General features: G+C 31.7%; 1 protein-coding gene across 6 annotated transcripts in view; it reads right to left on the bottom strand.

Moving 5' to 3' along the window:
* Positions 1–11,246, bottom strand: part of rols (zinc-RING finger and ankyrin repeat domain-containing protein rolling pebbles) — a 105,082-nt gene extending 93,836 nt beyond the window's left edge. For 3 of the 6 annotated variants that reach the window (XM_087160663.1, XM_087160665.1, XM_087160666.1), the window contains exons 1-2: positions 11,137–11,246; positions 10,921–11,024 (exon numbers count right to left, since the gene is read on the bottom strand). The gene's annotated coding sequence lies outside the window, so the exon portion shown is untranslated. Of the gene's footprint in view, positions 1–10,920 lie in introns of all 6 variants that reach the window. The other 3 variants (XM_016071446.4, XM_087160667.1, XM_087160662.1) reach the window with 2 other exon arrangements.
* Positions 11,247–13,657: the final 2,411 nt, after the last annotated feature.

Genomic DNA, 13,657 nt, shown 5'->3' with positions numbered 1-13,657 from the left:
TAAGGATGCTTATATTTTATTTTGAAATTTTATTTTTCCAAATAAGATCATCAAGTGTTCACTTTGAAAAAAGCTTACAGATTCTTCATTATCAGGGGTCTGTCCAGACATTTTGTGAAAGGTCCGTTTTTGTAAAATTGTGAAAAAATTACTCGTAATTTGTGAATATAAAATAAGCGTTAAGTTACATTCTTTCAACCAGGGTCCGCTTTTGTGAATTTGTGCAAACAGGGTCCGTTATGCCAAAAAAAAAACTTTTTCAAGGAATTTTTAAATTGTAAAGACATACACGATTATGCTCAACACTGTAAAATTATAATTAAAAAAAATTAAATTTTAAAAAATAGACAGTAATTGCAGCTACTAAATTAGCGATGCAACCTACAAATATTTGGTATTTAGCCTATACTGCTGAACGCAGAATATTCATTTCGGACGAATAAAGGAAGCGTCTGCCGAAGACAAGATTTAGTTCGTTTACATCTGTCTTTCTCCCCCCCCCCCCATTCCTGGGAAGGGCTTATTCGATTAACAAAACAATAATGAAGATAAACAAATTTGTGAAGGGTCCGATTAAATGATAATTTTTTTTTTTTTTTTTTTTTTTTTTTGAAGGGTCCGTTTTTAAGAAAAATATTTTGTGAAGGGTCCGTTTTTATGAAAAGATATTTTGTGAAGGGTCCGTTAACGGACTCAAATTTCTTCTAAACAGACCCCTGATTATTATAACCTAGTAAATCTTTAATTGAATTAAGGATGAATTTTATTAATTAAATTCCATTTTTAAATGCAATATGTAATTGTTAAAGGGTGCTCTAATCTTTATGCTGGATTGGATTGCATGTAAATATATCCATGAATGTAAATATATTTAATTGGTAAATATTTATTAAGGTACCAGATAAAATTTTCCCTTCACATCGGATGCACGCAAAGTACATCTCTAGTACATTCATATTCGGAGGAGAGGGGGTTTGTTATTTGCTTGCTTATTTAACTCTGACAATAGGTTAGGAAGGGTATGATCAATGCTGACGTTAGACATTAAGGCTTTCTTACTTCAAAATTTAAAAAAAAAATAATAATAACAATAACAACTGTCACAAAAAGAGCTACTCGTGAAAAATTTCAAATTCGCAATAAAAGTAGAAAGTGGGGGAGGGGAAATCAGAAAAAAATTCTTAGAAGAGTTTAAGAGTAGTGAATACAGGAGATTCCAACATAATATTCCACTAAAATTTTCACAAAATGAATTAAAACGTAAATTGTTGCTTATGCAGAGTTACAAATTTCATTCGAATTTAATCTTGAAATCATATTACTAGAATAAAAAAAACAAAGTAAAGCAAAAACCAGGCGGTTGTGTTTTGCTCATTTTTGTTGACAAGAATACACACTAAAGTTACCAAAAAAGACAATTATGCAATATTTGAATGGCTCCTTAGTATGCATTGCGAAAAAATTGTTTGGGTACTTATTTTGTAGACTAACGTAAAGTCAAGAAAAAATTTTAGATTCCTCAGCAAGCACCTATGGAGTTATTAAACATGGAATATGTCAAGCTCTTATGTCCCTTTTAAATTTAAGATTGGAGAAAATAACCCTATAAAAAATTACATAAGCATAAGGAGGCGCTATTCGCAAATTAGTAAAATGATAGTTATATTTCTTGAGGTATAAATAGCTACACATTTAATCATTTTTTTCTGACACGAACTATTTAAACTGAAACAGGAAATTGAGAAATCTGAATAAATCATAGCTTGCGACATTAGCGAACTGAAATAAATTTAACCGAGAATAAAAACAAGCTATTTAATGCAGTTTATGAACGCAACCGCGACGAGGAAGTTCTTCACGGTGCACACTTCATAAATTCGAAGAATTAACCATATTTGAAGAGTTAACTCACACAAGTCATAACCATACATGATGTCATTGCCACTTTAGGGCAAAGATTGGCGACCCCGTTGAGTTAACAGCTGTGACGATAAAAAGAATAATTGCAGGGCTCTAAACCTTGAATCTTATTTACAACTTTCGACATGATTTTTATTAGATATATTTAGATAGATGCCAATCAAGTTTGGTGAAATACTGCGGAAAATGAATAAATTTAGCATAACAAACACTCGTTTGCTTTCAAAAACTACGATTACGATTTAATCTCATGGTCTGCTTCTTATTTAAAAATCGGTTTTTATTTTTTAAATCTCAGTTTTTAGAGAAAAAAAATTAAACTAGTTTAACCAATGTAACGCACTCCCCGCAACAGTCAGTCGTCGGTCAAAGGGGTAATGGAATTTAAGGCTTCAAAATTTCGAGACCAACGGCACAACAGTGGCCATGTGCATGCCTTTTCTTTTTTTATTAACTTCCCGAAAAGGTGGTGGTACCCATTGATTTGATTCGTTTACCACTGAGGATATTTCACGTCAGCATTGTGGTCGGTGCAAGCCAGATGCGGAATTCGTATCGACTGGGATTCGAATCCGGTTCGCCTCATTGGAATGCGAACGCTGTATCCCCTGAGCAGCTCAGTTTAACGAACGTACTTTTTAAAACGAGAATAAAACTTTACAACAGTTTCCCTCCAAAAAATAAAATCCGTTATTTTTTAGGGGAATTATTATATTAATTGGAAATTTAAATAACTGAAAAGGGGCAGCCCAAGAATTACGAAAGTACATAATGAAGGAGGGGTTAGTGATCTGCAAATCTTTGCTCACAAGAGAGAAAGGGGTAGACACAACGCTTACATAACGCACTAAAATTCCTTTATTTTCTTTTTAAAAAAAATAAAAACACGGGAAAATAAATAAATGCAAAATAAATGCATGAAGAAAAATTTCTATAAGTCACACTCGTAAAATTCAAATTTAATTTGAGAAAATAAGGCAAATAAAAACTTCAAGGAGCTATGAAAAATCTATAAAATAAATTCTTCCTATATAATTTCGTAACGCAAATTATGCTTTCAAACAAAAATTTTTTTTATTTAAATTTAACAATAAATTCCATAACTAAAAACAAGGAGTGTTCCAATTTTCTTACGTAAACATGGGAGGGGTTTAAAATTTTCGAATTCGATTTTTTGCTGACAAGAGGAGAGTTCGAAACAGCTAAAAACATTTGAAGGGTCTCCAACAATCAAAAAAATCGTTTGGTGAATGATATTTTATTAAAAAACGAGAAAAAGATTTGAATGTTATTTCATTCATAAAAAACTATAATCCATTAGGCATAAAAAAAAATCATTTGTCTAAATGAATAAGCGGAAATTAATCTTTATTTTTCTTACGCAATTAAAATACCACTGTTTATGTCATACAAATACATTTTATGACACTCGAAAATTTTTTTAAATTAATTTTAAAACACGGACGTTTATCTTAGTTTTTAGCTAAGCAGAAAACAACCAATGGAATACTCTATAATTAAATATAATTCCATATTGTACACCGACAATCCAAACAAACTAAAATGTCTCTTTCTTTTTGAAAATCACCTGTTCTTTTAGCAACGGTAAAAGGCACAAGGACACGAGGAAATCTTCAAAAAAACGTTAAATAAACACTACTGAGTTTATGGAATTTATAACGAGCTGTATAACAATACAACGATTATCAGGTGGGAGTATCTATTGCGCATGCCTGGATCCAAGGTCAGTTATCCAGACGACGGCGAGATCGGAGTAGAATGAATGAATCATCATATTGTGCCAATCAATGAACTGCTGAAATAAATGAATGAATTTGAAACCTGTGTTATCAATTACCACGACAATCAAATTGTGTTCGATTGACGCCGAATCTGGATAAATACATTTACGGTTGCAATCAAATATTGCGAAATTGAATTGCTTACACATCAAATTTTGTTTTTATATTAAATGTGTAAACCTAAACTTTTTCTAACTAATTTGATTAATTTTCATATGGAATTTGAACGTCTGTAATAGATGTTATTTGCCATATCTTTTCTTTTCTTTGATATTATAAATTTCCATATAAAAATGTTATGAATTATAATTAGATTTCAAATTTTTTCCATGCAAACGATTTCTTCCAGCAAACGATTCTAACTTTGGTACTTATGTTTCTCTGGCTTAATTTAATTCTTAATTTTATTTTCGAATAATATCTGATAACACACAGGCACCCCAGGATTTTTTTTCTTCTTTTTCTTTTGTATATAAATTGTAATATGACGTAAAGTTTCTTAAAATTTAAAAAAGACTTTAAATCCAGGTGTTTTTAATAGAAAAGTAAATTCAAATTTTTAATAAAATTCATAGTCTAGTAATTGTTTGAAATTTATATTCTAGTATTTAATAGTCTAGGTGTAAGGGAAAAATTAAAGAGATCCGATACCGGGTGAAATAAATCTAACAATTAACTCTATATTCAACATATTAACTCTAGTTTCTGCAATAGTAAATGTAGAACAAAAACGAACTTTCTAAATTTCAATTATCAGAGAATAACGACCGTAATCATTGGCGATAAATAGCAACCATAATTTAGAAAATTTCGATAGCTTTCTATACAAAAACAGTTCAACATAAGGGCGAATGAAAAGCAAAGGTTAAAGCAATAAACCTAAAGGGCAAGACAGAAAGCGTTTATTTAAAGTGACTATATCTTAAAATATAGAGGCAAAAGTCGTGTTTCCCGAAACAGGTAAGAAGAGGGCACTTTTACTCGAGATTTAAATTACTTCCTCAAGTGGAGGGAAATAGAAAAGATAAGTTAATGCAGTCCTTTAATTTCTCACCTGGTCTGGCTACATCAAGTACTTGAAATTCAGCAGGGCGAGTTTCTTTTTTTTATTTTTTTTTAAAGAAAATAGAATAAAAATCATCTTTAGAACTCACTTGAAAATCTTATTTTGAGGGAAAAGTGCCTCTGCTATTCACGTAACTCAAAAGATATCATGACAGAGCCGACAAAGGAAAGGTTACAGAGGAGTTGTCTTATTTAGTTTTTGGGTGAAAAAAGAAAAAAAAAGCAATTCGAGCTTTTTTTAAACATGCTCTTGAGGGGAGGGGGAGGGGTGCATGGTCATTTTAATAGAGAACATAATAAAGATAAAAAAAATTATAAAAAGTATAAAAAAAGTTGACAGTAGAATAAGACATTCTACAGTATTTTATTAACCCATGTAGGGCCAATGCCCCCACGAACTCCTTTAAAAAAAGATTAAAGACCTTTAAACTTAATTATTTCATTCGGGGAAAAAAGAGAAAATCGTGTTCATAAATAGTAATAATATAAATTTCTGTATTTTGAATTTAAATTATGTGACTGCGATATTTTAAAACTGAAATGGCAACACTAAAAAACATTAGTGTAACCATAAGCACTCGACCACTTTTTCCTTAAATGGTAATTTGCACATAACTATAAAAGGTTGCAATTTCACAGCAATAGCCTGAAATGGGTTAAAGACCTGAAATTATTGCTCCAATCGAATGCTCCCTAGAAACTGACAACAAATCTCACACAATTCCGAAGATTTGTTAAATAATAATGTTGTCCAAAGATTGTTATTAAAAAAAAAAAAAAAAAAAAAAAAACAAGAAAGATGTAGTTTGCAAAAAATAAAATCTTAGAAAAAATTTAGGCTTATCAGAAATTTAATGTATGCCCCTTCATATAAAAATTAATTGCATATACAGAGCATACGCTAGGTATTTCAAATTATTAGCAAGTATTAGCCAAGTATCAAAAGTCTTCGCCAAATGCAAACCTCAACTATTTTTCATATTAATTTTTTCCCCATAGATAACTATTTTAGGGTAGTTTGTTTCAGGCTTATATTATTCGGACCCAATTCTAATTAGTTATGCAGCACATCAACTGAAAATTTCTGTAATCGAATAAAAAATATTGATTTGTATAAAAAAAATTCATGGAAAAAATCATTTTCCAATACATTCGCCAAAACACAATTTTATCGCATTCGGCGAAGTGGCAAATGCTTAGTACAAACCCGTATAACTTCGATAGCATTACCAAAAATTTATTTATTGTTTAGAACTAATTAAAAAATAATGCTTTACTCATTAAATTGTTTGTCAACGAATTTTTATAAAATAAAATAAAAATATTCGGTACGGTACATTTTTTATATATTTACAATTTTTCACAAATTTACAAAAAAGTTCGAACAATTAAAGGTTCAGAATTGGGTCGATTGTTCAACACCGGTTATAAAATAAAATAAAACAGCTTCAGGTATTTTAATAAGCTCCTTGGATAGAAAGGGGGGGGCAGACAATGGTTATTTGTATAGAAAGACACGATATCAATTAAGCATTGAAACTATAGCACTTAAAAAAACACATTTACCTCCTTTTAATGAAATCTAAACGAAGAATAACAGTTTTGTTTTGCTAAACATTCCAAACAAGTTTAATTTCTATTTTTCTTATAAAATACGGCTATGAGAGAGAGAAAAAAATTATTACGACTTCGAAATGCTACAAACGCTCGATTGAACAGAATTACTACACTATTATCTCTCTTTTTTGTGGAAATCGAGCAATCAAAAGCACATTTATTCACGCAATGGTATTTTTGTTTCTGCCCAATGGTCTTTAACCACACAACGGCGCATTCTAATTTTCAGGGAGACGGAAACAGCTGTAGATACAACATAAATGATTCTTTAGTTGAGAGATTTTGTGGTCAGATTTCCTGCAAGAATGCGGAACAGTGTAGGGGAGAAAAAAAAAGAATAAAAAAATTATAATCCGTAAAATTACCTGTACGAAAAAAAAAATAACTTTCAGTCACCTACGAACTCAACACAACCAAATAGTACCATCATCTTCAAAGATTTGGTACTGAATATTCTTCAAGATGTATTTAACTTTCTTAAGGCAAAGTCAATAATGCAAATGGTGCAACAGTGCATGGAGCACGGCTCATCTAGCTATTTAGAATGCGATAAACTGAGCCTGATATAAAATCTGTCCAATGTCTAAAGTGCATGCGAAGAAATACTGTAAATATTTTATAATGTCGAAAAATACATTAAAAAAACACAGATTATTAGAAAGATTGATGTGTGACAAGGAAAAAATACAGTTGTTGTACAATATTTCGAGTAAGCCGGTTTCAAACAGGTTACAGGTCTCTTACTGAACGAACCTAAGTTCGAATCCTTTTACCGTCAGGCTGACCTAGAAAGTTCTCGATGTAACACAAACATAAGCTAGTTTCACCAAAAAAGTTCATTATGAGATGCATTTTATCCTATGATATTTGTATATCCCGGCCCTTGTATGATCCAAGGGCCGAGACAGCCTGGTTGGTAGGTCACTGGGCCCATGTGTAAGAGGTCATGTTTTCGATCCCAGCCGGCCGAAGACTCCCTGTGTAGTAAATGGTGACTGATGCACGCTAAATCTGCGGAGTCACAAATTCCTCCATGTTCCCATAGCAAATCATACCTCTATGGGTATTGATCCAGGAATTTCCCAGTCTTCTTGATAGGATTCAAAATTACAAGGCTACGGAGTTAAAACATTAGTAGTCGAAAACCCAAAATTGGGTCGGTTGTTCCATGGCGGTTATAAAATAAAATAAAATGTTTGATCCAGAGCCACGATGACCCAGGGGAGAGAGCGCTCAGGTTCGAATCTCAGCGATGGCTGGTGATACGAATCAGCTCGGTGCTCGCATCGACCATTATGCTGATGTAAAACATCCTCTGCGATTGACAGATCATGGGTTAAAATTCATTTGTCATCGGGCTAACCGTAGAAAATTTTCGTTTTTTTCATGTAGCGCACATGCGGATTAGTTCCTTCGAAAAGTCCTACACAAAGGATAGTTCGCCTCAACGATCCAGAAGTTCCTTGCCTTCTAGGTTGAAGAACATAGATAGTTTCAAATCCGATATTGTACAACGTTGGTTATAAAATATTTCAGGAAAACCTTGATTTTATTAGGTCAATACTCAACAACGACCAGTAAGGAAGGGTTCAATCGAAGAAGCGAAAGTGTGGCCTTACTCTGAAGGCACACAAAGGAACAAAAGAACACAGTATGGATTTCCCAAGAAGAGTTGGGGCACATACCTCAAAAAGGCGGTACTCCAGGCTCCCTATAGCTTATTGTTCCCTCCTTCAAAAATTCCAATTTTTCATTCAACCTGAGCTGCATCTTGACAAGTATGCTTAACGGTAATTTATAATGGGTTTATAGGAAATTGATGACACTGGAACTTGATATTTCATTATAAAACGACAAAATTAAATTGATTAATAGGATTCGATGTTCGAGTTTTTGATTAAATTAGAACTAGTCCTTATTGTCTTTTTATCATCCTGCATTTAAAACTCTTAAAAAGTTATGCACGAGGCATTTCAGATTTGATTTGTTTTTCTATACAGATGATAATGATGGAGAGATGATAATGGCTCAGAATAACTTGTTGGAAAGAGAAAAGATAATATTTTCTTAATAATAATTCTTTTTAAGATAATAATTCTTTTTTATTATTATTTCTTGTTCATATCAATTGGCTGTTATTTTTAAAATTAAAGTTTTTAGCATTATTTAAGGAGTTGAAAAGATATTGTAGATTAGTTGCCCATAAAAAAATTTAAAAAAAATAAATAAAAAAAACCCCTACTAACTCTTGATAATTAATGATTAAAAAAAAGTTAAGCCTTAGGTGACCTTGGTAGTTAAGGCTGTTTTTCGAAGTCACCGTCGTAATATGAATGCTTTTTTGCGAATAATATGCTATTTACATAACTGTTAGGTCAAGTTTAGCCTATTTTCGAAGAACAGCGTTAAGAAAGAAAAAAAAACTTATTTTAAACAGTTACGGAAATTCTCAAAGATCGTAATTTGTGATTACTCAACCGTAAGACCACAATCTTGACTATGAAATCGTAGTAATTATGTATAAATCATAATAGTTAGCACCTCTGAAGCTGAGCTGAAACTATATTTTAATATTTAAAATAGCAAAATTTACGCTCCGATAACTCAAAATAAATCTAACTAAAAATTATTTTAGCCATCATTTTACATTCATATCTAAAAGCAACAATGCACAGTGTCTCAGTTAAGAACTAATAATAATATTGGTGCACAAAGCACATTAATAAAACCTTAAAAGCACCTATCTGGTTTCTTCTAAAAAAGATTATTTTAGGAGATTAAAAAGGAAAGAAAAAAAAAACTTTAAGAAAAAGAGAAGCTTATTTTTCGATTGTTTTCAACCCTTTCCTCAGGTTTTTGACAATAAAAAAAAAATTTTAAAAAAGATTTTGCAAATTTTTACTTTTACTAGTATAATTATTTTTCAAAATGTGAAAATGTTGACTGCTATGCATAAATAATTAAATTATTTACGTAAGTTAAGTATTATTATGACCTTAACTTAAAATTTGTATTATAACCCGCCTCCTGGGTTGAATGAAAACCCAAAAGCAATTAACACGCTCTCTCTAATTGTTAACATGTTCTCTCTAATACTTGCTCTTCAGCAAATGAAGCTACTAAAAATGAAGATCAAGGTAGAAGAACGGTTTAAGTGCATGAAAGCTGAATCTGAGGGGAAAAAAATGAATTTTGCGAGCGGGTAGTAACAGTTAATTACGCGTTATTAATTTTTCAAACCTTAGTAATCCTCAAAATGCAACTGATAGCGATCCAATCGTCAATTTTGTGAAAAATGGACATTCAACATTTCGTTACCCGATATTTAAATTGGATTCAACAATTTTATCGATTAGCATGAAGAAAGTGCGCAAAATTCTGTTAATAATAAAAGAAATTGGAACTGATGGAGCTATTAGATTCGTTCGTAATAAATGTTATTGTTAAAATCGAACCTCAAAATTATTTTTTTTAATGGGCCCTTCACAAAATATTTCTTTTGAAAATTGGTGTCGATAACGTCTTTAATTCATTATATTAAACCCACAACCCTTTCAAAGGTATGTTGTTTTATTATTTTTTTTTATTTCATAACAGGACTCTAGAAAGAAGAAGAAAGCGATCCCACGGAAATTTTAAATTCTTTTATTATGAGTAGATTTTTCGAAACTTCACAACAAATAGAACCTTTTACAAAAAATCTGGGATATTTTTTACGATTTCAAAAAGAAAAAAATAAACAATGACCATTCAGAAGAAGTCTGGAAAGACCCTTGCACTTAAATATTTACTTAAAAGTTTAATATACACATAAGCCCTCATAACGTTTAATAATTCTCTGCATAGGAGAAAAGACGAATAGATCTCCGCGACGAATTCATTTATAGTTTGTATATTTAATTTAGCCTCATTATAAATGTAATCGATAACTTCAGTTTTCCACATTTTTAACAATAAAATATATGTATTTTCCGATAATATATATATATACATGAAATTTAAAAAAAAATGAACAAAATTAAAAATATAATCTTTAACATAATAATTTCGATAACAAAAATGGGGGGGAAACAGTTCGACAAATATAATAAAGGATAAACTTATTCATTAAAAAGAAATGCACATACTAAATATAAATTACAATAATCCATCAAATATAAAATTTCCTAAAAATGTACTTACATGTAATCTACTTATTCGATTTTTATACGGTAAAAAAAGTTCCGAACGAACAATTTAAAAAATAATAATAACCATTTCGAGATTAAGGTATTCTTAAACAAGATGTAAACAACACCGTTAACAAATAATCTAAAATTTAAAACAAATAATCATAATTAAAGTTATAATAATAACAACAAGAATGCTGATGCAATCAAAATGATTATACCGCACAAAAGTTAAAAACATTATTCTTTTAAAAAACAAAAAGCATGATATATTATATTTTGTGCTAATCAAAAGTTATGGAACATAACGGCATCACACCACAACAAAGATCAGTCATAAAACTCACCTGTTAAAACATCCACAACAAGTGCACGATGCTATCCGAACGATATTATTCCAAGCCGGTACTTGTAAAAAGAATGTGTTCACAAACAAAAATGATCACACCACCTTAAACACAAAATGTAACAAGATTTCACAAAATATCCATCGGATTATGGCCGGATACAAAACCACATAACCAAAAAAAAACTTATTATTAATTCCAAAATAAAGCGAATACCTTTAAAACGATATCACAACTTTCACACAACCACTCTACTTCGAAGAAGTTTTCGTCTGCAAGATAAAACCTGAGTGAAAATTCATTGTGACAGGAATCTTTCCTTGCGCATATTATAGCTAGCTAAATTCGTCCTTTGCGCATAATGGGTGGAGCATATGGAACGGAAGTGTCATTTTTGGAGAAGCTGGGGGAATTTTTTGTGCCGGAAAGAAGTTTTTGACTTTTACTTTTTCATACTATTTTTTTTTTATCTCTTTTACTTGGTTTATCAAGCCAGTAAATATTATTTTACTTTTTTACAATATTGTTTTAATGAAGTGAAGTCTATAAAGAAGATATCCAGTGGTTATTTATTTGGCAACGAATTTACTCACAAATTCAGTGTGTCTGATAAAATATATGTATAGAATGTTTATCGACTCTTCAAATAGAGTATAATCTGTTGTCCTTTCGACGCGATTTGTTTTCTCAATTTCATTTATCTGTTTGTTTTGTTTGTTCTACAAGATTATGCACTTTCTACTGCAGAAAAGTTTTGTTTATTTTAAAGCAGTGCATGGCAATGACGCTATATAAATATACGTATCATTGTTAAATTACGTAATACAACATTAAGATGTTGTTAGGAATGTGTACACGTTGCTCGTTAATGATACGTATTTTCATCATCTCATAGAATTTAATAATCTCATCGAATTGTTATGTTATTTATTATTATCGTTCTTTTTTAATAGCTTAGTGCAGAGCTGCCAATGCTCCGGACTCGACAAAATATTTTAAAAAACGAAATGTTCTGATTTGACTGAAATGTTCAGATTTACGGTTAATTTTGTAAACTTCTTAAAAGGCTCAGCTCAGCTTAACTTGTAACATAAGCCTTTGAAATATTTAGAAGTGGTTTTAAGAAGAAAAAAAATCCTATAAGTAGAATTTACTAAGCCGCCGAAAATCATTACATTGGAAGATTACCACTTGAAAATAACTATCCGGGGCAAGTTTGCATCTCTGCATAATGACTTAGAAGCATTTTAAAATCTAATTTCATGTTAGTTATAATCTATAGTGAAGCCTGTTAAATACGGAAGAAATATCTCAACCTTTTCGGAACGGGCGACTCATAAATATATTCCTATGGAATCAGCAACACTATGGAAAAAAATAAAAAGCGGTAGATTAACTTTGGGCATCGCTAATTTGACAGCCTTATTTTCGCTTTCACTTTAAATCTAATATATGCAAAAGTATGTTTGTTAAAAGTGTAGCTGTATAATTTTTACTTTGAACTAAGTCTTTGTGAGTTAAATAAAGAAAATTATTATTACACCTCCTATAAATAAACTGCTATTAAAATAGTTTGGCTACCAGTTTTATCTTTTTTAACCTGATTGCCGCCACACTGAGAATGCATATATGACTCGCCCGTCTCGAAGAGGTTAACGAAAAAAACCGAAAATTAGAAGAGTTAAGTGACTAGACGGACTGGGTGTGGGGGGGGGGTAAATAATTATTTTATTTTGTTTGTTTCCTTTATGAACTATTGTTGTGAAAACGCAGTAGTGATAAAAAAATACCTATTTGCATATATTCTATAGATTAATTTGAAATCGTTTAGTATTAGCTATCACATTATTTTTGAAGCATGATTGTCACCATTAGTAGCACTTACTCGCATTTACGTTACATGGAGAGGAAAACCTCCCTCGGTAAGGGGATTCTCCGTCCGCCACTGAGGATATTTTATGTCAGTACTGTGGTCGTAGCAAGCTGGAAGCCGTATTCGTATCTGGGATTTGAACCTGAGTCACATCATCGGGTGGCGAACGCTCTATCCCTTGAGCTACCGTGGCTCTAAATTACAATATCCCTTGAACCACTGTGGCTGTGGTCGGAGCGAGACGGGAGCAAAATTCATATTGACCGGATAACGCATATCGACCAGATAACATTAACTTAAATTTTTGATTTTCGTTTTAACGATATTTTTTTCTTCATAAAAACACTTTTTTGATATATTGGGTAGCTTACAGTTCGCCAAAAATACTTAAGCGGTTATAAATTTACTATCAAAGAAAAAAGGGATATTTTTGATATAACAGCCACTCAAATTCTAATAGTTATCACTTTGAAGGTGTCAGAGATTATCTCCCTGATTACTATTCATAACCTCGCTGAGCAGCGGACCCAATTCTTTATGGCTTACGACTATTAATGTTCAACTCAACAGTCTTGTAATTTTGAACCCAATCCAGAAGACAAGGGAACTCCTGGATCAAGTATCTGGAGGAATTTACCTGTTGAGGAGGACTTTTTGAATGGAACTAACCAGCATTTGTTTGACATGGAGAGGAAAACCACGTAAACCTAGCTTAACGGCAAGGGGACTCTAACCCATGTTCCGTCTACCACTGAGGATATTTCATATCAGCACTGTGATCGGTGCAAGCCGGATGCGGAATTCGTATCGACCAGCCATTGCTGGGATTCGAACCCGGTTCACCATCGCTCTATCCCCTGAACC

Source organism: Parasteatoda tepidariorum, chromosome 4 (genome assembly GCF_982258835.1).
Source record: "Parasteatoda tepidariorum strain Cologne lab strain chromosome 4, Ptep-v5.0, whole genome shotgun sequence".
Lineage (NCBI taxonomy): Eukaryota > Metazoa > Arthropoda > Arachnida > Araneae > Theridiidae > Parasteatoda > Parasteatoda tepidariorum.
This window is presented reverse-complemented; position numbering and strand designations above follow the sequence as displayed.